Below are 20,688 nucleotides of genomic sequence, written 5' to 3'. Positions count from 1 at the left end.
GTGAGAGAACTCTGGACAGCCGCTGGGACTGTCCCCGTAGCTGGACAGCCGTTGGGACTGTCCCCGTAGCTGGACAGCCGTTGGGACTGTCCCCGTAGCTGGACAGCCGTTGGGACTGTCCCCGTAGCTGGACAGCCGTTGGGACTGTCCCCGTAGCTGGACAGCCGTTGGGACTGTCCCCGTAGCTGGACAGCCGTTGGGACTATCCCCGTAGCTGGACAGCCTTGGACTGTCCCGTAGCTGGACAGCCGCTGGGACTGTCCCCGTAGCTGGACAGCCGCTGGACTGTCCCCGTAGCTGGACACGCGCTGGGACTGTCCCCGTAGCTGGACAACCGTTGGGACTGTCCCCGTAGCTGGACAGCCGCTGGGACTGTCCGTACTGGCAGCCGTGACGTCCCCGTAGCTGGACAGCCGCTGGGACTGTCCCCGTAGCTGGACAGCCGTTGGACTGTCCCGTAGCTGGACAGCCGTTGGGACTGTCCCCGTAGCTGGACAGCCGTTGGGACTGTCCCGTAGACTGGACAGCCGCTGGGACTGTCCCCGTAGCTGGACAGCCGCTGGGACTGTCCCCGTAGCTGACGCCGCTGGGACTGTCCCGTAGCTGGACACAGCAGTATAGGCATAGTGGACAGTAGACTGAAAGCAGCTCTTTAGTAGGCTCTGATTAAATGATGTGTTGTTAATATGATGTGTGTTAATATATGAGCTGTGTGTTAATATATGACGTGTCTATGTGTGTTAATATATGAGCTGTTGTTTACATATATAGCTGTGTGTTATATATGAGCTGTGTGTTATATATGAGCTGTGTTTAGTATATGACTGTGTGTTTATATGATGTGTATATAGATGCTGTGTGTTAGATATATGAGCTGTGTGTTAGTATATGAGCTGTGTGTTAGTATATGAGCTGTGTGTTAGTATATGAGCTGTGTTATATATGAGCTGTGTGTTAGTATATGAGCTGTGTGTTAGTATATGAGCTGTTGTTAAGTATAGGTGTTATATATAGCTGTGTTATATATAGCTGTGTGTTAGTATATGAGCTGTGTGTTAATATATGAGCTGTGTGTTCGTATATGACTGTGTGTTAGATATGAGCTGTGTGTTAATATATGAGCTGTGTGTTAGTATATGAACTGTGTGTTAGTATATGAACTGTGTGTTAATATATAACTGTGTGTTAGTATATGAGCTGTGTGTTAATATATGAGCTGGTGTTAATATATGAAGCGTGTGTTAGTATATGAGCTGTGTGTTAGTATATGAGCTGTGTGTTAATATATGACTGTGTGTTATATTTTATTGAGCTTTGTGTTTAGTATATGAGCTGTGTGTTCGTATATGAGCTGTGTTAGTATTAGCGTTGTATATATGAACTGTGTGTTAGTATATGAACTGTGTGTTAGTATATGAGCTGTGTGTTAGTATATGAGCTGTGTTTAGTATATGAGCTGTGTTGTTAGTATTAGCTGTTAAACAGTGGGCTGTGATGTATTGGTGTATTCAGGCTCCATCCCTGAGGAGGATGATGGAGGAAGCTGTTATAACACCTGTCCAGTGTTTGGACCTGATGGCAGCCTGGTGCTCAAACACAGGAAGGTAAGAAACAGGAACCTGGTGCTCAAACACAGGAAGGTAGGAACCTGGTGCTCACACACAGGAAGGAGGAACAGAACCTGGTGCTCAAACACAGGGAGGTAGGAACCTGGTGCCACACACAGAAGGTAGAACAGGAACCTGGTGCTCAAACACAGGAAGGTAGGAAACCTGGTGCTCACACACAGAAGGTAGGAACAGGAACTGTGCTCAAACACAGGAAGGGAGGAACTGGTGCTCACACACAGGAAGTAGGAAACAGGGAACTGGTGCTCACACACAGGAAGGTAGGAACAGGAACATGGTGCTCACACACAGGAAGGTCAGGAACAGGAACATGGTGCTCAAACACAGAAGTAGGACAGGAACTGGTGCTCAAACACAGGAAGTAGGAACAGGAACCTGGTGCTCAAACACAGGAAGGTAGGAACCTGTGCTCACACGAGGAAGTAGGGAACAGGAACATGGTGCTCACAACAGGAAGGTAGGAACAGGACCTGGTGCTCAACACAGGAAGGAGGACAGGAACCGTGGTGCTCAAACACAGGAAGGTAGAACAGGAACCTGGTGCTCAAACACAGGAAGGTAGGAACAGGAACCTGGTGCTCAAACACAGGAAGGTAGGAACAGAACTGGTGCTCACACACAGGAAGGTGAACCGGGGGAACTGGTGCTCAAACACAGAAGGTAGGAACCTGGTGCTCAAACACAGGAAGGTAGAACAGGAAACATGGTGCTCACACACGGAAGTAGGAACAGGAACCTGGTGCTCACAACACAGGAAGGTAGGAACAGGACATGGTGCTCACACACAGGAAGGTAGGAACAGGAACCTGGTGCTCACACACAGGAAGCTAGGGAACAGGACTGGTGCTCAAACACAGGAAGGTAGGAACAGGAACCTGGTGCTCAACACAGGAAGGTAGGAACAGGAACCTGGTGCTCACACACAGGAAGGTAGAACGAAACCTGGTGCTCACACACAGAAGTAGGAGCTCATATATTAACACACAGCTCATATATTAACACACAGCTCATATATTAACACACAGCTCATATATTAACACACAGCTCATATATTAACACACATCATTTAATCAGAGCCTACTAAAGAGCTGCTTTCAGTCTACTGTCCACTATGCCTATACTGCTGTGTCCAGCTACGGGGACAGTCCCAGCGGCTGTCCAGCTACGGGGACAGTCCCAGCGGCTGTCCAGCTACGGGGACAGTCCAACGTTGTCAGCTACGGGGACAGTCCCAGCGGCTGTCCAGCTACGGGGACAGTCCCAACGGCTGTCCAGCTACGGGGACAGTCCAACGGCTGTCCAGCTACGGGGACAGTCCCAGCGGCTGTCCAGCTACGGGGACGTCCCAACGGTTGTCCGCTACGGGGACAGTCCAGCGGCTGTCCAGCTACGGGGACAGTCCCAGCGGCTGTCCAGCTACGGGGACAGTCCCGCGGCTGTCCAGCTACGGGACAGTCCCAGCGGCTGCCCAGCTACGGGGACAGTCCCAGCGGCTGTCCAGCTACGGGGACAGTCCCAACGGCTGTCCAGCTACGGGGATAGTCCCCAACGGCTGTCCAGCTACGGGGACAGTCCCAACGGCTGTCCAGCTACGGGACAGTCCAACGGCTGTCCAGCTACGGGGACAGTCCAACGGCTTTGTCCAGCTACGGGGACAGTCCCAACGGCTGTCCAGCTACGGGGACAGTCCCAACGGCTGTCCAGCTACGGGGACAGTCCCAGCGGCTGTCCAGAGTTCCTCTCACCTCCCACCAGATACACCTGGCTCTCCTTGGCTGCCTCAGACAGAACCTGACTGGACTCTCCAGGGATCTTCTCTGCATACTCAGGGAAGAAGCTAGTTCCATAGGGGGAGTTGAAGCACTCCTGTACATGGAAATATAATCAATACGTTTGGACGGTATTATGGGAAACAACTGGTAACCTTTCTAATGAGAAGTCAATCAACAATAAAACAAGCCAATATTAATTCCTGGAAAAAGAGATCAATTGTTCCACTGATGGAAATCAAGTCATATTTCCCATCAGCAGTTGTCACAAAGTGCTTTACGGTAGCCCCCGCCTAGACCACAAAGAGCAACAAAAGCAGGAGAGAGCACAGTGGCCAGGAAAAACTCCCTAGAAGGAAGACATCTAGAGAGGAACCAGGCTCATGGGATGGCCCATCACCACTAAACATTTCAGAAGAGTAAAGGGGTGGTGTACTCACAGGTAAGACCACCACTTTGGCCCCCTGTGCAGCTGCTTCTTTGATCAGCCCCCGGGCTCTGGAGAGGTTGTCAGCTTTGACCTTCGTCACGTGTAGTTGGACCACTGCTAGACGGAACTCTGGGGGCAGAAACAGAATGGTCACCATTCAGACAACAATGTCTAAAAACTCTGCGATGATATGCAAATACAAATGCTGGCTATGTTCATTACATAATTCTGCTCAGTTCTGCTCAAGGTCAATGACCAGACACTACAATGATCAACAAGGTGTCATGGTGGGAGTATTTTAATGTAAAGTCTATAAAGAGGGGCAGGTAACCTCGCGGTTAAGAGCATTGGGCCAGTAGCCAAAATGTCGCTGGTTCGAACTCCCTGAGCCGACTAGGTAAAAAAAAAAAATATGTCAGTGCATTTGAGCAAGTCGCGTAACCCGAATTGCTCCTGTAGTCGCCCAGGRTAACAACATCTGCTAAAAGGTCAAACATATGAGTGAAGACTGCACAGGTGTACATCGATTTCAACTGCTACAACTTCACTACACTGAAAATAAATACTTGCCTATTTTCAATGGCAACACGAGCAGCAATGCACATTTGAGCTGGAACTCTCAACATAGCTAGCTCGAAAATAAAGCTAATGTTGTCACCTGTAAAAGCCCGTTCTGCTTCAATAGCCAGCTCTTTGTACTTACTAGACATTGTCTTGGCCAATATAGACATCAGTGCTTGCAGCAGCTTGCAGGATTCCTATTCTCATAATATGAACGTGAAAAACATCTCTTCTTCCGGGTCTATGCTGGACATCTTTTCAAAATAAAGGTCTTTTGTTTTAGTTCAAGCACTTAGTTCAGTTTATGCGCATGTGTAGCTGGCTAGCCCAATCGGTCAGCAGATGCCACTATTATTCATTTGGTGTCATTAGCGCGACGGTTCTTATTTAACTCAGCGGCTCCGACCGATTGCGCCCTTCTTCCTGTGGAACGGTTGTCACTACTTACCACAGCCACAAAGTCATAAACCCCGCCCATTTCTACAATGTCTCTCTTCTTAAAATCTTCTTTGAAACCTAATCCTAACATTAACTCTAACCTTAACTTTTTAAACATAGACATTTCAACAACATGCTGGTTATAGTGGTTCCAAATGTTGAATAGGACAAACATATTCAGGGGTGAAACTTAATTCAAGAGATTAGAAAAAAAACAGTGATACTGTATATACTGAACAAAAATATAAACGCAACATGCAACAATTTCAACGATTTTCCTGAGTTACAGTTCATATAAATTAATCAGTAAATTGAAATGAATGAATTAGGCTCTAATCTATGGATTTCAAATGACTGGGCATGGGCGCATCCAGCCAATCACAATGAGTTTTCCACACAAAAAAACACTTTATTATAGACAGAAATACTCCTGAGTTTTATCAGCTGTCCAGGTGGCTGGTCTCAGACAATCCCGCAGGTGAAGAAGCCGGATGTGGAGGTCCTGGCGTGGTTACATGTGGTCTGCGGTTGCACGCTCCCTCAAAACTTCAGACATCTGTGGCATTGTGTTGTGTGACAAAACTGCACATTTTAGAGTGGCCTTTTATTGTCTGTGTGAGAAATAAGCTTTTTGTGTGTATGGAAAATACATCTACTACTGCTACTACTACTACTACTACTACTACTACTACTTTTTTTAAATTTTAAAATTATGTCTTTATTTCACCTTTATTTAACCAGGTAGGCCAGTTGAGAACAAGTTCTCATTTGCAACAGCGACCTGGCCAAGATAAAGCAAAGCAGTTTGACACATACAACAACACAGAGTTACACATGGAATTAACAAACATACAATCAATAATACAGTAGACAAATCTATATACAGCATGTGCAAATGAGGTAGGATAAGAGAGGTAAGGCAATAAATAGGCCATGGTGGCGAAGTAATTACAATATAGCAATTAAACACTGGAATGGTAGAATGTGCAGAAGATGAATATGCAAGTTGAGATACTGGGGTGCAAAGGAGCAAGAKAAATAAATAAATACAGTATGAGGTAGATTGGATGGGCTATTTACAGATGAGCTATGTACAGGTGCAATGATCTGTGAGCTGCTCTGACAGCTGGTGCTTACTACTACTGCTAATACTGCTGCTACTACTACTAATACTACTACTACTAATACTACTACTACTGCTAATACTACTACTGCTAATACTGCTGCTACTACTATTACTACTGCTACTACTACTACTACGACTACTACGACGACTACTACTACTACTGCTGATACTACTAGAAATAATACTGCTGCTGCTACTACTATTACTACTGCTACTACTACAGCTGATACTACTACTACTATTACTACTGCTGCTGTTGCTACTACTACTGCTGCTACTACTACTACTACTACTACTGCTACTACTGCTGCTGCTACTACTGCTACTACTGCTGATACTACTACTACAGCTGATACTACTACTACTACTACTACTACTGCTACTGTTGCTACTACTACTACTACTGATGCTACTACTAGTAATACTACTGCTGCTGCTACTACTATTACTACTGCTACTACTACAGCTGATACTACTACTACTGATGCTACTACTAGTGCTAMTACTGTTGCTACTACTACTACTACTACTACTACTGTGAATACTGTTGTTACTACTACTACTCCTGCTACTACTACTACTAATACCCCTACTGCTGCTACTACTACTACTACTGATACTACTACTACTACTACTAATACTGTTACTACTACTACTGCTGGTGCTACTGCTGCTACTACTGCCAAATCTACTACTACTGCTACTACTAATGCTACATCTACCACTGCTGCTGCTACTTCTACTATTGCTACTACTACTACTACTACTGTGAATAATGTTGTTACTATTACTACTACTGCTACTACTACTACAACACCTGCTACTACTACTACTGCGAATGCTACTACTACTACTACTACTGCTACTACTACTGCGAATGCTACTACTACTACTGCTACTGCTACTAATAATAATACTGCTGCTGCTGCTGCTACTACTACTACTACTGTTACTACTACTATTAACTCTACTAATACTACTGCTACTAATATTACTACTGCTAATGTTAATACTACTGCTGATACTACTACTACTGCTGCTACTGCTGCTCTGCTAATAATGTTGCTACTACTACTACTGCTACGACTACTACTGCTGCTGCTAATACTACTACCACTACATCTACTACTACTATATCTACTGCTGCTGTTACTGCTACTACTACTACCACTACTACTACTGCTACTAATGCTATATCTACTACTGCTACTGCTGTTACTACTACCACTACTACTACTGCTACTAATGCTATATCTACTACTGCTACTGCTGTTACTACTACTACTACTACTACTATTACTACTGCTGCTGCTACTACTGCTACTGCTACTACTACTAYKACACCTACTACTGCTGCTACATCTACTACTACTACGACTACTACATCTACTACTGCTACTACTGCTGCTGCTAAATTCGCAAGTGGCTGAATCTCACCGGAAAAATCATCAGAGCGAGGGAAACATCGCCCCTGTTTCAGTATGTGTAGCCCATGTATCTGATGCTGTCTGAACCAAAAGACATGTCGCCGTAGCTTTTGATTGATTGACGCCAGCAAGCATTTGGCCTCCCTTAATAAAAAATTATTAGCCAATCAATAGTACCCGCAAAACACCAGTCTCAACGTCAACAGTGAAGAGGCGACTCCGGGATGCTGGCCTTCTAGGCAGAGTTGCAAAGAAAAAGCCATATCTCAGACTGGCCAATAAAAAGAAAATATTAAGATGGACAAAAGAACACAGACACTGGACAGAGAAACTCTGCCTAGAAGGCCTGCATCCCGGAGTCGCTGTTCACTGTTGACGTTGAGACTGGTGTTWTTCAGGTACTATTTCATGAAGCTGCTAGTTGAGGATTTGTGAGGCATCTGTTTCTCAAACTAGACACTCTAATGTACTTGTCCTCTTGCTCAGTTGTGGACCGGGGCCTCACACTCCTCTTTCTATTCTGGTTAGAGCCAGTTTGCTCTGTTCTGTGAAGGGAGTAGTACACAGCGTTGTACGAGATTTCAGGTTCTTGGCAATTTCTCGCATGGAATAGCCTTCATTTCTCAGAACAAGAATAGACTGACGAGTTTCAGAAGACGATTCTTTGTTTCTGGCCATTTTGGAGCAGGTAATCGAACCCACAAATGCTGATGCTCCAGATACTCAACTAGTCTAAAGGCGGCCAGTTTTATTGCTTCTTCAAACAGAACAACAGTTTTCAGCTGTGCTAACATAATTGCAAAAGGGTTTTCTAATGATCAATTAGCCTTTTAAAATGATAAACTTGGATTAGTTAACACAACGTGTCATTGGAACACAGGAGTGATGGTTGCTGATAATGGGCCTCTGTACGCCTATGTAGATATTCCATTAATAAGCTACAATAGTCATTTACAACATTAACAATGTCTACACTGTAGTTCTGATCAATTTGATGTTATTTTAATAGGCAAAAAATGTGCTTTTCTTTCAAAAACAAGGACATTTCTAAGTGACCCCAAAGTGTTGAACAGTAGTGTACATATAAATATATAGATGAGCAATGACAGAGAGCAGCATAGGCAAGATGCAATAGATGGTATAAAATACAGTATATACATATGAGATGAGTAATGCGAGATATGTAAACATTATTAAAGTGACTAGTGATCCATTTATTAAAGTGGCCAATGATTTAAAGTCTGTATGTAGGCAGCCGCCTCTCTGTGATAGTGATGGCTATTTAACAGTCTGATGGCCTTGAGATAGAAGCTGTTTTTCTCTCGGTCCCAGCTTTGATGCACCTGTACTGACGTCGCCTTCTGGATGGTAATGGGGTGAACAGGCAGCGGCTCAGGTGGTTGTTGTCCTTGATGATCTTTTTGGCCTTCCTGTGACATCGGGTGGTGTAGGTGTCCTGGAAGCTGTTCCAAATGACTTGACTGTCATTCTGAAAATGTCTTCCTGGATCAGATGATGATGTGTGAAAATAACAAGGCATAATTAAACAGCTGGACGCCAAATGCACATCCAACAAGTATTATGCACAATTATTGAAGAACCACGTTAATGGCAGTATCGATTTAGGTTTTAAGTATCAAGGTAAAGTTACTCTTCTGGTTAGAAACATTCGATTTTGCAATTGTATTATTTTGGATTTGTGTGCCCATGAAAGCTGTTTCACCCCGTTACATGAGGAGACACACAATGTTAAAACAAAACAAAGCTACACTGCATTTCTATACAAAACAACTGTCCCATTATTCAGGATTCAAGTTCAACGTCTAATTTAACTGATAAATGCTTAATATATGATAGGAGGAGGACAGCCTACAGGGAGGAGGTCAGAGAACTGGCAGTGTGGTGCCAGGACAACAACCTCTCTCTCAACGTGATCAAGACAAAGGAGATGATTGTGGACTACAGGAAAAGGAGGACCGAGCACGCCCCCATTCTCATTGACGGGGCTGCAGTGGAGCAGGTTGAGAGCTTCAAGTTCCTTGGTGTCCACATCACCAACAAACTAACATGGTCCAAGCACACCAAGACAGTTGTGAAGAGGGCACGACAGAACCTATTCCCTCTCGGGAGACTGAAAAGATTTGGCATGGGTCCTGAGATCCTCAAAAGGTTCTACAGCTGCACCATCGAGAGCATCCTGATTGGTTGCATCACCGCCTGGTATGGCAACTGCTCGGCATCTGACCGCAAGGCGCTACAGAGGGTAGTGCGTACGGCCCAAGTACATCACTGGGGCCAAGCTTTCTGCCATCCAGGACCTCTATACCCCCCCACACCACTTACACTCTCTGTTGTCATCTATGCATAATCACTCATAATCATTAACTCTACCTTCATGTACATATTACCTCAACTAACCGGTGCCCCCGCATATTGACTCTGTACCGGTACCCCCCTGTATATATTGTTATTTTTTACTGCTGGTCTTTAATTACTTGTTACTTATATTCTTAACTGTATTTAAAAAAAAATGCACTGTTGGTTAGGGGCTCGTAAGTAGCATTTACTGTAAGGTCTACTACACCTGTTGTATTCAGCATTTCACTGTAAGGTCTGCTACACCTGTTGTATCAGCATTTCACTGTGAGGTCTACTACACCTGTTGTATTCAGCATTTCACTGTTAAGGTCTGCTACACCTGTTGTATTCAGTATTTCACTGTGAGGTCTACTACACCTGTTGTATTCAGCATTTCACTGTGAGGTCTACTACACCTGTTGTATTCAGCATTTCACTGTGAGGTCTACTACACCTGTTGTATTCGGCATTTCACTGTGAGGTCTACTACACCTGTTGTATCAGCATTTCACTGTAAGGTCTACTACACCTGTTGTATTCGCATTTCACGTGAGGTCTACTACACCTGTTGTATTCAGCATTTTCACTGTGAGGTCCTACACCTGTTGTATTCGGCATTTCACTGTGAGGTCTACACCTGTTGTATTCAGCATTTCACTGTAAGGTCTACTACAACCTGTTGTATTCAGCATTTCACTGTGAGGTCTACTACACCTGTTGTATTCGGCATTTCACTGTGAGGTCTACTACACCTGTTGTATTCAGCATTTCACTGTGAGGTCTACTACACCTGTTGTATTCGGATTTCACTGTGAGGTCTACACACCTGTTGTATTCAGCATTTCACTGTAAGGTCTACTACACCTGTTGTATTCACTTTCACTGTGAGGTCTACTACACCTGTTTGTATTCGGCATTTCCAGTGAGGTCTACTACACTGTTGTATTAGCTTTCACTGTAAGGTCTACTACACCTGTTGTATTCAGCATTTCACTGTGAGGTCTACTAAACCTGTTGTATTCAGCATTTCACTGTAAGTCTACTACACCTGTTGTATTCAGCATTTCACTGTAAGGTCTACTACACCTGTTGTATCGGCATTTCCACTGTGAGGTCTACTACACCTGTTGTATTCACATTTCACTGTAAGGTCTACTACACTGTTGTATTCAGCATTTCACTGTAAGGTCTACTACACCTGTTGTATTCAGCATTTCACTGTGAGGTCTACTACACCTGTTGTATTCAGCATTTCACTGTAAGGTCTACTACACCTGTTGTATTGCATCACTGGAGGTCTACACCTGTTTGATTCAGCATTCACTGTGAGGTCTACACCTGTTGTATTCGCATTTCACTGTGAGGTCTACTACCCTGTTGTATTCAGCATTTCACTGTAAGGTCTACTACACCTGTTGTATTCAGCATTTCACTGTGAGGTCTACTACACCTGTTGTATTCAGCATTTCACTGTAAGGTCTACTACACCTGTTGTATTCAGCATTTCACTGTGAGGTCTACTACACCTGTTGTATTCAGCATTTCACTGTGAGGCTACTAACCTGTTGTATTCAGCATTTCACTGTAAGGTCTACTACACCTGTTGTATTCAGCATTTCACTGTGAGGTTCACTACACCTGTTGTATTCGGCATTTCACTGTAGGTCTACTACACCTGTTGTATTCAGCATTTCACTGTAGAGTCTACTACACCTGTTGTATTCGGCATTTCACTGTGAGGTCTACTACACCTGTTGTATTCAGCATTTCACTGTAAGGTCTACTACACCTGTTGTATTCGCATTTCACTGTGAGTCTACTACACCTGTTGTATTCAGCATTTCACTGTGAGGTCTACACCTGTTTGTATTAGCGCATTTCACTGTGAGGTCTTACTACACCTGTTGTATTCAGCATTTACTGTGAGGTCTACTACACCTGTTGTATTCGCATTTCACTGTGAGGTCTACTACACCTGTTGTATTCAGCATTTCACTGTAAGGTCTACTACACCTGTTGTATTCAGCATTTCACTGTGAGGTCTACTAACACCTGTTGTATTCAGCATTTCACTGTGAGGTCTACACCTGTTGTATTCGCATTTCACTGTGAGGTCTTACACCTGTTTGTACTTCAGCAATTTCACTGTGAGGTCTACACCTGTTGTATTCAGCATTTCACTGTGAGGTCTACTACACCTGTTGTATTCAGCATTTCACTGTGAGGTCTACTACACCTGTTGTATTCGGCGCATGTGACTAATACAATTTGATTTGAATGACAACTTGCACTGCCATAAATGCAAGGACAGAAAAGTCATGTTTTAAGACACACCACATGAAATGACATGAAACATTTTTGGCAACAGATGTAACAAGTTGTCCAGTGTGGTGCCCATAGTTTATAGACCCTTTTCCAGAAGAAAGTCATCACCATCTGCGCCCATTCAATATAGGCTAGATTTACGTTTTTATTACTTATAAACAAAATATAATATATATATATTTTTTAGGTGGTAGATCAGCTTTAATATCGCAGATAGATTGTAGCTCCTACCAATGTAATTGTCTGCATCATTTCCAATCCCCCATATCTATTTCTTTGTAAATATATAATAATGTATACATACATACATACACATATATACACACTTCTCTTTAAAATATATTTGAATTTATTATTTTCCCCTAACCTGTATTTTACAACAGTTATATTTTTGGTTTTTAGTCCTGTCCTTCCTCAACCTCTCCCATCTATTTCTGAAGACCACCCAGTTTGATTTCTATTTGCCATATATCTTTAACTCTGCTGTTTCACTAAAGTTCTGAACCTATATTCATTTTACGGACACAGCATATTTTTACATTAGTTATCTTGTTGCTAAAAGTATTATATTATTGATCGATTGACTATGACTTTTCAGATTGCCCAGTAGTGCTATCTGCAGGGTTAGCTCCAGGTAAATGCTGCACTTCTTCAGCCATTCCTGGACCTGCGACCAAATACAAGCTACATATGGACAATACCAAAACAAGTGATCTAATAATTCTGTTTCTTCGCAGCAAAATCTGCAGAGCTGGGATGGTTGTATCCGCTATACAGTGCATTCAGAAAGTATTCAGACCCCTTGACTTTTTCACATTTTGTTACGTTACAGCCTATTTTTTTTAAATCGACACACAATACCCCATTATGAAAAAGCAAAAACAGGTATTTAGAAATTTTAGCAAATTTATATAAAATAAACAACTGAAATATGACATTTGTATAAATTTGCTAAAGTTTCTAAAAACCTGTTTTGCTTTGTCATCATGGGGTGTTGTGTGTAGACTGAAGGAAAAAAAACTATTGAGTAACAAAATGTATAAAGTCAAAGGGTCTGAATACTTTCCGAACGCACTCTATTGGATGCAATATACCAAATAACTTTTTTTGGTTTCGCTTACAATGATGTTTTGATTCTTGTTTGAACAGTCGCTAAGATTATATTTGGTTGTGATCTTTGCAAAATAACTATTTTGGATGCAGCAGTTGTTAGCTAGAATGCTAACGCTCATTGATATAGGCTAAAGCTAGCCAAATAGCCCTTTTACTGGTTGAAGTTTTTTTTTTTTTTTACCCCCTTTTTCTCCCCAATTTCGTGATTACGATCTTGTCTCATCGCTGCATCTCCCCAACCGGCTCGGGAAAGGCGAAGGTCGAGTCATATTTCCTCCAAAACGTGACCCGCTGGCTTAACCCGGAAGCCAGCTGCACCAATGTGTAGGAGGACTGATTCAACTGACTGTTCAACTGATGACCGAAGTCAGCCTGCAAGTGCCCGTCCGCCACAAGGAGTCCCTAGAGCACGATGAGCCAAAACCCCACCGGCCAAAACCTCCTCTAACCCGGACGACCAATTGTGCGCTGCCCTATGGGACTCCCGGTCACGGACGGTTGTGACACAGCCTGGGATCGAACCCCCATGCTGTGTATAGCCGCAACACTGCGATGCAGTGCCTTGGACCAGTGCGCCACTCGGGTGCCGTTTGAAGTGCACTTGAAGAATAATGCAGTTGATTTGTGATGATGACAGGAACATATTAAGCAGGACATTCATACGAACCTTAAAAATCTATAGAAATACCCTTATGGACATGAGTAGGTTAATAAAATACACTGTTCAGACAATCAGGTTGCAGCGATGTGTTTTTTGCCCGTCTGACCGCCGTGTGCAACATCAGGAAGTAGCATTAGCCCCTCTAGCGTAGTGGTGGAAATGTTTGTTTTATTAAGACAGTACTTTTTAGCGGCATTAAACCTAGTTAGGGAGGAAGTAATCGACGTCCTTGCAGCAGGTAGGCTGGCGGGTAGGAGCGTTGGGCCAGTAACCGAAAGGTTGCAGGATCGAATCCCTGAGCTGACAAGGTAAAACTGTGTCGTTCTGCCCCTGAACAAGGCAGTTAACCCGCTGTACCCCGGGTGCCGGGGACGTCGAGTAAGGCAGCACCTCTCTGATTCAGAGGGGTTGGGTTAAATGCGGAAGACACATTTCARTTGAATGCATTCAGTTGTACAACTGACTAGGTATCCCCCTTTGAATGGAGGATATTTATGTACGAGCCGGTCGCCGRGGTACACRAGTGAATAGCCGGTTCCATACATTCCAGGACGCAATGACAATCGACGTAAAAGCTGGCATGTAAAACATTTTGTTTCATTTACAAGTAATTATATAATTATACTAATAACTAGCTGTAAAGGGTTTCAGTCATATTTTAATTTGAAATCCACCATGGACGTGTTCTCAGGGTCACTGTGGGTCCTTGGGAGTTGTAGTTCCCTAGGCTAGGCACCAGGCTTTAAAATACATATTTTAGATTTACACACGTGGTGTTTTTATTCCTCCCCCCAACATTTGTGAGAACAGTAACTGATTGTATAATCTAGATTATAATATTTGGCAATGAAAATCACAGTTGAAGTTCACTTCATTTGACAAATTTATTAAAACAAATGGTTACAGAAAACAACAGTATACCTGTACTAAGGTGCAATTAATTAACAGAAGAAAATGTACAAGGATTTTTAAAAAGCAAGACTATTTTGGTAAAGACTAATTGAAAATCTTTGCTGCATCTTCCTGTAGCATCAACCTTAACCTACCTGCTTCACCCATAACGTATGAGGATTATATGATAACGTATCAAAACAATATCGGCGATGGTCCCTGTTCAAAAGTAGTGCATTATAAATGGTAACAGGGTGTCATTTGGGACGCAGGTTTATTATAAACACTACATTTAGCAGAAGCTAAAAAGATGTATGGAGTACAGCTAAATGAAGACCAGTTATCCAGGGTTAGTTCAGTTTCAAATTTTAATGTTACTGATCCTGAAGATTCAATCATGAAAATATCCCATCTCAGAATACCTGCCAGAATTATGAACCAAACCAGGGGTGTATTAATTTGTGCACACTGTAGCAAAAACGTTTTGCAATGGAAAACATTTAGCAACAAATACAAGTTTCTTATTTGACAATTCAGTTAGGGCCCTCACCATTTGTGGTGTTTGGTTCTTTTGGTTCCTAGTGAATCCACCCCCCCCCCCCCCCACTAATGCATATTATATAGCTTTCCTTACACAAGAGACGAGTCTAGTGTTGGACAGGATGAACATAAAAGCAGAGGACAGACAGTGTCTTTCAGAAACACTTTACTAAACTGTAAAACATTTATAAAGAAACAGGAGACTCTCAGTGGAGGCTGGTCTGAAACAGATAAGTCTTTCAACAGGTTAAACATCACCCTGTCCTAACCTTCTGGATATAACATGGGCAGGTTCAGAGATAAATAAAGCCTAGTCCAGAACTATAAATCATTCACAATGGAGAATCTATTTCGATGGAGAATCTATTTCAATGGAGAATCTAAATTGAAATATGCTTTTATTCCAGATCAGGTTTAATCTGTGACCGGGAACCCATTGATATGGAGGAGTACGTTTATATACCGAACACAAATATAAACGCAATATGTAAAGTGTTGTTCCCATGTTTAATGAGCTGAAATAAAAGATCCCAGAAATGTTCCATACGCACTAAACCCTTATTTCTCTCAAATGTTGTGTACACATTTGTTTACATGCCTGTTAGTGAGCATTCCTCCTTTGCCAAGATAATCCATCCACCTGACAGGTGTGGCAAGAAGCTGATAAAACAGCAGGATCATTACACAAGTGCACCTTGTGCTGGGGACAATAAAAGGCCACTAAAATGTGCAGTTGTGTCACAACACAATGCCACAGATRTCTCAAGTTGAGGGAGCTTGCAATTCGCATGCTGACTGCAGGAATGTYCACCAGAGCTGTTGCCAGATAATTTAATGTTAATTTCTCAACCATAAACCACCTCCAACGTCGTTTTAGAGAATTTGGCAGTACGTCCAACAACCGCAGACCACGCGTAACCACACCAGCCCAGGATTTCCACATCCGGCCTCTTCACCTGCGGGATCGTCTGAGACCAGCCACCCGGACAGCTGATGAAACTGAGGAGTATTTATGTCTGTAATAATACCCTTGAGTGAGGAAATTCTAATTGGCTGTGCCCTCCCAGGACCACCCATGCCTGCACCCCTGCCCAGTCATGTGAAATCCATAGATTAGGGCCTAATTTATTTAAATTGACTGATTTCCTTATATGAACTGTAACTCAGTAAAATCGTTGAGATTGTTGCATGTTGCAATAATATTTTTGTTTAGAATACATTAAATATTGATAAACATCCTAATGACTATTTAAGGCTGTGTGCTGAAAAAATACAACTTTCTCAAAGACAAAGTATCTACAAACAGTTGTCAGATGACATCACAGAAGATCATTCAGTAAAAAGGGGCTACCAGACTGCCAGGTAGATACACAACATGGCCAATAGTATGTGGACACCTGCGCCACGATCTTCTAATAGTATGTGGACACCTGCGCCACGATCTTCTAATAGTATGTGGACACCCGCGCCACGATCTTCTAATAGTATGTGGACACCCGCGCCACGATCTTCTCATTCCAAAATCATGGGCACTAAATGGAGTTGGTCCCCCCTTTGCTTCTATAACAGCCTCCACTCTTCTGGGAAGGCTTTCAACTAGATGTTGGAACATTCCTGTGGGGACTTGCTTCCATTCAGCCACGAGCGCATTAGTGAGGTCGGGCACTGATTTTGGGCGATTAGGCCTGGCTCGCAGTCGGTGTTCCAATTCATACCAAAGGTGTTCGATCGGGTTGAGGTCAAGGCTCTGTGCAGACCAGTCAAGTTTCCTGAAACAGGAAAGGTCCTTCCCCAAACTGTTGCCACAAAGTTGGAAGCACAGCATCGTCTAGAATGTTATTGAATGCTGTAGCGTTAAGATTTCCCTTCACTGGAACTAAGGGGCCCGAACCATGAAAAACAGCCCCAGACCATTATTCCTCCTCCACCAAACTTTACAGTTGACACTATGCATTGGGGCAAGTAGCGTTCTGCTGGCATCCGCCAAACCCATATTCGTCTGTCAGACTGCCAGATGGTGAAGCGTGATTCATCACTCCAGAGAATGCGTTTCCACTGCTATAGAGTCCAATGGCGGTGAGCTTTACACCACTCCAGCCAACGCTTGGCGTTACGCATGGTGATCTTAGGCTTGTGTGCGGCTGCTCGGCCATGGAAACCCATTTCATGAAGCTCCTGACGAACAGTTCTTGTGCTGAAGTTGCTTCCAGAGGCAGATTGGAACTAGGTAGTGAGTGTTGCAACCAAGGACAGACTATTGTTACACGCTACTTGTTGGAAAGGTAGCATCCTATGACGGTGCCACGTTAAAGTCACTGAGCTCTTCAGTAAGGCCATTCTCCTGCCAATGTTTGTCTATGGAGATTGCATGGCTGTGTGCTCGATTTCATACACCGGTTACCACTGGGTGTGGCTGAAATAGGTGAATCCACTAATTAGAAGAATGTCCACATACTTTTGTATATATATAGTGTAACTAGTGGACAGGTATCTAGAGGACAGTTATATATAGTGTTSGTGACTGTACCTGTATGTATAGTTCCACTCTGTCATATAGAGAGGATGTACATTTCTGATTGCAGTATATGACTTAAAAAAAAACGAAAAAAAATTGAATGATCATTGCTTAAATTAAGGGTTAATGAATGACATCATTTGACTAAATGCCACTGGTCCCTGGTCAATGAATGGGCTCATTTAAGACTTGAGGGCTCTTACTCTGAACAACAATACTTGTGAAGTATGTATGTGTTATATATATATAAACAACATTGAAATGGCTTGTGCTGTCTGACTTGGATGGAGCTGTCTCCACAGCCAGTAAATCTCTCATTATATTGCCTTGTGTATTTCGCCATTGAAAAACCAACAGTCTAATTTAAAAGGTACAATACTCAGAAATTGCTGCGCCATTTCCTGGTTCCTAAAATTCTAATAGTTTGCCTAATTTCAGTTTTGTGACAAAACAAGCAGTAATTGTGCAGAGAATCATTGTACCATCTAAACAGCTGTGAAATATATATTTTCCATAACCAAACATATTATAAGTTCAGCTGTTTGAAGCTGGCGTACAAAACCGAAAGTAAGACTCAAAAACTCCAAAAAGCAAATCATGTATCTTTTCAAAACAAATAAAAATGAATCCAACATAACCCAGGTACAGTGCATTCAGAAATAATTCAGACCCTTTGACCTTCTCCACATGTTGTTACGTTAAAGCCTTATTCAAAAACATGGAAGAGATACATTTTCTTCCTCAGAAATCTACCCACAATACCCCAGAATGACAACCCTAAACAGGTTTTTAGAAATTGTTGCAAATGTATTCAAAATAAAAACAGAAATACCTTATTTACATCAGTATTCAGACCCTTTGCTATRAGACTCAAAACTGAGCTCAGGTGCATCCTGTTTCCATTGATCATCCTTGAGATGTTTCTACAACTTGATTAGWGTCCACCTGTGGTAAATTCAATTGATTGGACATTATTTGGAAAGGCATAAACCTGTCTATATAAGGTCCTACAGTTGACAGTGCATGTCAGAGTGAAAACCAAGCCATGAGGTCAAAGGAATTGTCTGTTGAGCTCTGAGACAGGATTGTGTCGAGGCACAGATCTGGGGAAGGGTACCAAAACATTTCTGCAGCATTGAAGGTTCCCAAGAACACAGTGACCTCCATTATTCTTAAATGAAAGAAGTTTGGAACCACCRAGACTTTACCTACAGCTGGCCACCCAGCCAAACTAAGCAATCTGGGGAGAAGGACCTTTGTCAGGGAGGTGACCAAGAACCCAAGAGCTCCTGAGTTCCTCTGTGGAGATGGGAGAACCTTCCAGAAGGAAAACAATCTCTGCAGCATTCTGCCAATCAGGCCTTTATGGTAGAGTGGCCAGACGGAAGCCACTCCTCAGTAAAAGGCACATGACAGATCGCTTGGAGTTTGCCAAAAGGCACCTAAAGACTATCAGACCGTGAGAAACAAGATTCTCTGGTCTGATGAAACAAAGATTGAACTCTTTGGCCTGAATTCCAAGCGTCTCGTCTGGAGGAAACCTGGCACCATCCCTACAGTGATGCACGATGGTGGCAACATCATGCTGTGGGGATGTTTTTCAGCGGCAGGGACTGGGAGACTAGTAAGGATCGAGGTCTTGATGAACGGAGCAAAGTACAGAGATCCTTGATGAAAACCTGCTCCAGAGCGCTCAGGACCTCAGACTGGGGCGAAGGTTCACCTTCCAACAGGACAACGACCCTAAGCACACAGCCAAGACAACACAGGAGCGGCTTCGGGACAAGTCTCTGAATGTCCATGACTTTCCCATCCAGAGCACGGACTTGAACCCGATCAAACATCTCTGGAGAGATCTGAAAATTGCTGTGTAGTGACGCTCCCCATCCAACCTGACAGAGCTTGAGAGAATCTGCAGAGAAGAACGGGAGAAACTCCCCAAAATACAGGTGTGCCAAGATTGTAGTCATACAATAGGGGTACCAAGCTGGTAGCATCATACCCAAGAAGACTTGAGGCTGTAATCGCTGCCAAAGGTGCTTCAACAAAGTACAGAGTAAAGGGACTGAATAATTATGTAAATGTGATTTCAGTTTTTTATATTTTTTTAAATAAATGTGCTAACATTTATTAAAACCTGTTTTTGCTTCGTTATTATGGGGTATTATGTGCAGATTGATGAGGGGAAAAAATAATACATTTTAGAGTAATTCTGTAAATTAACAAAATGTGGAAAACGTCAAGGGGTCTGAATAGTTTCCGAATGCACTGTATGTCAGACAGGATGAGGAGACCAGGATAATGGAGGGTGTAACCCATGTGTCAGACAGGATGAGGAGACCAGGATAATGGAGGTGTACCCCATGCACTGTCAGACAGGATAGGCGACCCAGGATAATGGAGGTGTAACCCCATGTAATGTCAGACGGATGAGGAGACAGGATCATGGAGGGGTGTAACCCAATGTATGTCAGACAGTATGAGGGAGACCAGGATAAATGGAGGTGTACCCCAGTTTCAGAACAGATGAGGAGACCAGGATATGGAGGTGGTACCACCATTTTTGTTTTTTTTTTTTTTTTTTTATGTCAGACCAGGATGAGGAGACCAGGATAATGGAAGGGTGAACCCCTGTTTGTCAGACAGGGATGGGAGACCAGGATAATGGGGGTGTACCCCATGTTTTGTCCGACAGGATGAGAGAACCAGGATAATGGAGGGTGTACCCCATGTTTGTTCAGACAGGATGAGGAGACCCAGGAATAATGGAGGGTGTAACCCATGTAATGTCAGAACAGGATGAGGACACCAGGGTGTGAATAGGAGCATCAGTCACAGATGCGTCCCAGATGAACCCTTTTTCCTATATTAGTGCACTAATATAGACCAGAGCCAATTCCCTATAT

At 43.2% G+C, this 20,688-nt stretch overlaps 1 long non-coding RNA gene across 1 annotated transcript; it reads right to left on the bottom strand.

Annotated features, from left to right (window-relative positions):
- Positions 1–14,706: 14,706 nt before the first annotated feature.
- On the bottom strand, positions 14,707–20,131 carry LOC139025945 (uncharacterized). Its single transcript, XR_011477636.1, has 2 exons — positions 16,731–20,131; positions 14,707–16,664 (listed from the first exon to the last, which is right to left on the bottom strand). It is a non-coding gene; the product is annotated as an uncharacterized lncRNA (long non-coding RNA).
- Positions 20,132–20,688: the final 557 nt, after the last annotated feature.

Source organism: Salvelinus sp. IW2-2015, unplaced genomic scaffold (genome assembly GCF_002910315.2).
Source record: "Salvelinus sp. IW2-2015 unplaced genomic scaffold, ASM291031v2 Un_scaffold3617, whole genome shotgun sequence".
NCBI lineage: Eukaryota > Metazoa > Chordata > Actinopteri > Salmoniformes > Salmonidae > Salvelinus > Salvelinus sp. IW2-2015.
This window is presented reverse-complemented; position numbering and strand designations above follow the sequence as displayed.